We start from the raw sequence: 6,307 nt of genomic DNA on the forward strand, positions 1-6,307 counted from the left end.
ATTATGATTCGTGTTAAGTGGGATTCTGCCCTGCATACAAAAATCTGTCTTTAACCTCATCGTGTTGCAAGTCAGTTCAGTTCAGTTCAGTCGCTCAGTCATGTCTGACTCTTTGCAACCCTATGAACCTCAGCATGCCAGGCTCCCTGTCCATCACCAACTCCCGGAGTTCACCCAAAGCCATGTCTGTTGAGTCAGTGATGCCATCCAATCATCTCATCCTCTGTCGTCCCCTTCTCCTCCTGCCCTCATTCTTTCCCAGCATCAGGGTCTTTTCAAATGAGTCAGCTCTTTGCATCAGGTGGCCAAGTATTAGAGTTTCAGCTTTAACATCAAGTCAAGAGAGTAAATAATAGAAGATTAAAGTAATAGTAGCTTAAAATATATATTTGCTTTTGTGTTTTTATTGTACATAGTATATAAATCAATTATTTGAAAGCAACATTTTCAAGGTTGTGGTTAGCAGTAAGTTCCTCAAAGTGCTAGGAACCAACTATAAAAAGATCCAGTTATTTGTGGGAACATCAATGCAAAGTATATTGGGGAGAAGTTATTCAAGTTTTGAATATGAAGTGAAAAGCTCTGTTACTTATCTTTGTAATCAGAAAGGGATTAGGAATTACCAGATTGGTCTAATGTATAACTGTGGCTCAAAACACCAACGATATTGAGCCTCATCAGTGTCAGCTGTCCCTTCCATGGGGTTTGCACCCCACTGGGAGTCTGGCAATATAGAAGCATTGCAACTTGGCACCATGCTAGAATCTGGACATATGGATAGAAATAGGGCTGGTTCATTTCTACCCTTGGAAATCCTTCTCCAGGAGATCTTTCCTACACAGGGATCAAACCCAGATCTCCTACATTGCAGGCAGATTCTTTGCCATTTGAGCCACCAGGTGCTAGTGGGTAAATGGCTTATAATTTTTTTGAACATTTTGTTCAGTATCTGGTAAACTGTACATCTCAGAAAATATGAAGATAATTATTTCTCTCATCATGCTGAAATTTTGTTAAACATGATTATTTTTCTCTTTGATTTGAAATTTAGGAACTCTAAGAAGGGTACTTGATGATTATTATTATCTGGAATCTTTCTTGCCTTGATTTCCCTGATTCAATTTTGCTGTTAAGTCTCTTCTCTTGTCACTGATATTCTACTTTTTGGTATCTTTCTCAAATTCATGTTTGTCCATCCTGTCTTTAAATATTGGCATTCTTCTGGCTTTACTTCTGTGGTCTCTCTTTACTTAGTTTCTACTCTCTCCTTATATGATATTCTCCAAGCACTTGGCTTCATGTTTTACCTGTCTTTTGTTTTTAACCTGTCTTCTGATGACTTCACGAGAGTCTTTATCCCTGACCTCTCTGGTGAGCTTTGGGCTCCTTTTTCTCTTATTTTCTTCTCAGTTTTGCAACTTTTTGTTGTGTCCTAACCTTACTGATATGAAAATTAAAACCATACTAAAAGTAGAAAGGATGGAGTGCTGAAATCCCATAATACCTATCAGCTGTAATAGTTTTTGACATTTGCCTATTGTACTGTATGTTAACCCTTGAAAGGTTGTTGCTGAACCACGAAAGACGCCGGGATTCTTGGCCTTCGGAGGAGAAGAATTCAATCCGGAGCCAGAGACAAGGCTTGATCACTCAGAGCTTTTGTGTAATAAAGTTTTATTAAAGTATAAAAGAGATAGAGAAAGCTTCTGGCACAGTTATCAGAAGTGGGACAGAGAGTGCCCCCCCCTTGCTAGTGTTAGCAATGGAATTATATACCTTTTAATTAGTTATTACAATGAATCAAAAGAATGTCTGGAGTTTGTGAAAATTTTACCAGACCCACTCCCACAATTTACATTTTATGATAACAAGATTAGAATTTAACAATAGAAAGATACTACCAGACCTACTCCCATAATATACATTCTAAACTATCAAGACTAGTCAGAACATTTTCAGGAAGGAGAAACTATCCTCAAGCAGGATACATTGTTGTTGTATAATCCCTAGTACACAGTTTAAACTGAGTTGTGTAATTGACTAAGACTAAGAAGGCAATCATAAGGGATTTGATTTAGGTCATACCTGAATGGTCTAGTGGTTTTCCCTAGTTTCTTCAATTTAAGTCTGAATTTGGTAATAAGGAGTTCATGATCTGAGCCATAGTCAGCTCCCGGTCTTGTTTTTGTTGACTATATAGAGCTTCTCCATCTTTGGCTGAAAAGAACATAATCAGTCTGATTTCAGTGTTGACCATCTAGGGATGTCCACGTGTAGAGTCTTCTCTTATGTTGTTGGAAGAGGGTGTTTGCTATGACCAGTGCATTTTCCTGGCAAAACTCTATTAGTCTTTGCCCTGCTTCATTCCGTATTCCAAGGCCAAATTTGCCTGTTATTCCAGGTGTTTCTTGACTTCCTACTTTTGCATTCCAGTCCCCTATAATGAAAAGGACATCTTTTTTGGGTGTTAGTTCTAAAAGGTCTTGGTAGGTCTTCATAGAACCATTCAACTTCAGCTTCTTCAGCGTTACTGGTTGGGGCATAGACTTGGATTACTGTGATATTAAATGGTTTGCCTTGGAAACGAACAGAGATCATTCTGTCGTTTTTGAGATTGCATCCAAGTACTGCATTACGGACTCTTTTGTTGACCATGATGGGTACTCCATTTCTTCTGAGGGATTCCTGTCTGCAGTAGTAGATATAATGGTCATCTGAGTTAAATTCACCCATTCCAGTCCATTTCAGTTCGCTGATTCCTAGAATGTTGACATTCACTCTTGCCGTCTCTTGTTTGACCACTTGCAATTTGCCTTGATTCGTGGACCTGACATTCCAGGTTCCTATGCAATATTGCTCTTTATAGCATGAGACCTTGCTTCTATCACCAGTCGCACCCACAACTGGGTATTGTTTTTGCTTTGGCTCCATCCCTTCATTCTTTCTGGAGTTATTTCTCCACTGATCTCCAGTAACATATTGGGCACCTACTGACCTGGGGAGTTCCTCTTTCAGTATCCTATCATTTTGCCTTTTCATACTGTTCATGGGGTTCTCAAGGCAAGAATACTGAAGTGGTTTGCCATTTCCTTCTGCAGTGGACCACATTCTGTCAGGTCTCTTCCACCATGACCCGCCCATCTTGGGTTGCCTCACAGGGCATGGCTTAGTTTCATTGTGTTAGACAAGGCTGTGTAGGGAAAAACCAGTAGACCATTCAGATATGACCTAAATCAAATACCTTATGATTATACAGTGGAAGTGAGAAATAGATTTAAGGGCCTAGATCTGATAGATAGAGTAGGGAAAACCACTAGACTATTCAGGTATGACCTAAATCAAACCCCTTATGATTATACAGTGGAAGTGAGAAATAGATTTAAGGGACTAGATCTGATAGACAGAGTGCCTGATGAACCATGGACAGAGGTTCATGACATTGACAAGAGACAGGGATCAAGACCATCCCCAAGAAAAAGAAATGCAAAAAAGCAAAATGGCTGTCTGAGGAGACCTTACAAATAGCTGTGAAAAGAAGAGAAGCGAAAAGCAAAGGAGAAAAAGAAAGATATAAGCATCTGAAGGCAGAGTTCCAAAGAATAGCAAGGAGAGATAAGAAAGCCTTCCTCAGCAATCAGTGCAATGAAATAGAGGAAAACAATAGAATGGGAAAGACTAGAGATCTCTTCAAGAAAAGTAGAGATATCAAGGGAACATTTCATGCAAAGATGGGCTCGATAAAGGACAGAAATGGTATGGACCTAACAGAAGCAGAAGATACTAAGAAGAGGTGGCAAGAATGCACAGAAGAACTGTACAAAAAAGATCTTCATGACCCAGATAATCACGATGATGTGATCACTCACCTAGGGCCAGACATCCTGGAATGTGAAGTCAAGTGGGCCTTAGAAAGCATGACTATGACAAAGCTAGTGGAGGTGATGGAATTCCAGTTGAGCTCTTTCAAATCCTGAAAGATGATGCTGTGAAAGTGCTGCACTCAATATGCCAGCAAATTTGGAAAACTCAGCAGTGGCCACAGGCCTGGAAAAGGTCAGTTTTCATTCCAATCCCAAAGAAAAGCAATGCCAAAGAATGCTCAAACTACCGCACAATTGCACTCATGTCACATGGTAGTAAAGTAATGCTCAAAATTCTCCAAGCCAGGCTTCAGCAATACGTGAACTGTGAACTTCCTGATGTTCAAGCTGGTTTTAGAAAAGGCAAAGGAACCAGAGATCAAATTGCCAACATCCGCTGGATCATGAAAAAAGCAAGAGATTCCAGAAAAACATGTATTTCTGCTTTATTGACTATGCCAAAGCCTTTGACTGTGTGGATCACAATACTGTGGAAAATTCTGAAAGAGATGGGAATACCAGACCACCTGACCTGCCTCTTGAGAAATCTGTATGCAGGTCAGGAAGCAACAGTTAGAACTGGACATGGAACAACAGACTGGCTCCAAATAGGAAAAGGAGTATATCAAGACTGTATATTGTCACCCTGCTTATTTAACTTCTATGCAGAGTACATCATGAGAAACGCTGGACTAGAGGAAGCACAAGCTGGAATCAAGATTTCTGGAAGAAATATCAATAACCTCAGATATGCAGATGACACCACCCTTATGGCAGAAAGTGAAGAGGAACTAAAAAGCCTCTTGATGAAAGTGAAAGAGAAGAGTGAAAAAGTTGGCTTAAAGCTCAACATTCAGAAAATGAAGATTATGGCATCTGGTCCCATCACTGCAGATGGTGACTGCAGCCATGAAATTAAAAGATGCTTACTCCTTGGAAGGAAAGTTATGACCAACCTAGATAGCATATTCAAAAGCAGAGACATTACTTTGCCAACAAAGGTCCATCTAGTCAAGGCTATGATTTTTCCACTGGTCATGTATGGATGTGAGAGTTAAACTGTGAAGAAGGCTCATGCTTTTGAACTGTGGTGTTGGCAAAGACTCTTCAGAGTCCCTTGGACTGCAAGGAGATCCAAGCAGTCCATTCTGAAGGAGATCAGCCCTGGGATTTCTTTGGAAGGAATGATGCTAAAGCTGAAACTCCAGTACTTTGGCCACCTCATGCAAAAAGTTGACTCATTGGATAAGACTCTGATGCTGGGAGGGATTGGGGGCAGGAGGAGAAGGGGACAACAGAGGATGAGATGGCTGTATGGCATCACTGAGTTGATGGATGTGAGTTTGAGTGAACTCCGGGAGTTGGTGATGGACAGGGAGGCCTGGCGTGCTGCGATTCATGGGTTCGCAAAGAGTCGGCATGACTGAGCAACTGAAGTGAACTGAAGAAGGCAATGGCAACCCACTCCAGTACTCTTGCCTGGAAAATCCCATGGATGGAGGAGCCTGGTAGGCTGCAGTCCATGGAGTCAGGAAGAGTTGGACACAACTGAGCGACTTCACTTTCACTTTTCACTTTCATGCATTTGAGAAGGAAATGGCAATCCACTCCAGTGTTCTTGCCTGGAGAAGCCCAGGGACCGCGGAGCCTGGTGGGCTGCGGTTTATGATGTCACACAGAGTTGGACATGACTGAAGTGACTTAGCAGCAGCAGCAAGAAATGTAGACAAAAAAAGTTTGTCCTTTCCTTCTCCTTGAGAATTCCAGACCCCATCTCCACTTTGAGAGGCCCAGAACCCTTTCTCCTCCTTGGGGACCCTGGACTTCTTATCAATCTGCCTAGGAATTGACTCTCTCACCCTGACACTTAAAGAAAAGTTGGAATATTTAAAAGAAAATTCTCTACATACATTATTTCATTGCAAATATTCTGGCATGACCTCTAATTGATAGTTGTTTTTTTTTTTTTAAATAAAACCTCTATACTGGTATCATACCTAACAAAAATAGTAATAGTTCCCTGTTAACATCAAATATTTAGTCATTGTGCAAATTTCTCCAGTTGTCATCAAAATGTCTTTATACAGTTGTTTTGTTAAAATCAGGATCCCATTGGTTCATATTCTGTTTATGGCTATTTAGCTCTTAGGTTTATTTTTTTCTGTAATAGTATCTCTCACTTTCCCCCCGCCCCCCCTAATGCTTGAGTTTTTTAGAAAAATCAAGTTCTTTAGCATATCCTATAGTTTGGATTTGGTTGATTGCTTCCTTAAAGTGTTATTTAGCTTATTCATCACTTGTATTATGTAAACGGATAATTAGAGCTAAAGGTTTTGTTTAATTCGTGCCTATTTTATTTTCTTTTGGGCAAGAGTGTTATGTAAACTGATTAGACCTAAAGGTTTGGTTCAATTCAGGCTTCTTTTTTTTCCCCCTAGAAGAATCCT

General features: G+C 40.3%; 1 protein-coding gene across 3 annotated transcripts in view; it reads left to right on the plus strand.

The window, feature by feature from the left end:
• Window positions 1–6,307, plus strand: part of SPATA6 (spermatogenesis associated 6) — a 166,744-nt gene that overhangs the window by 29,911 nt on the left and 130,526 nt on the right.

Source organism: Bos taurus, chromosome 3 (genome assembly GCF_002263795.3).
Source record: "Bos taurus isolate L1 Dominette 01449 registration number 42190680 breed Hereford chromosome 3, ARS-UCD2.0, whole genome shotgun sequence".
Lineage (NCBI taxonomy): Eukaryota > Metazoa > Chordata > Mammalia > Artiodactyla > Bovidae > Bos > Bos taurus.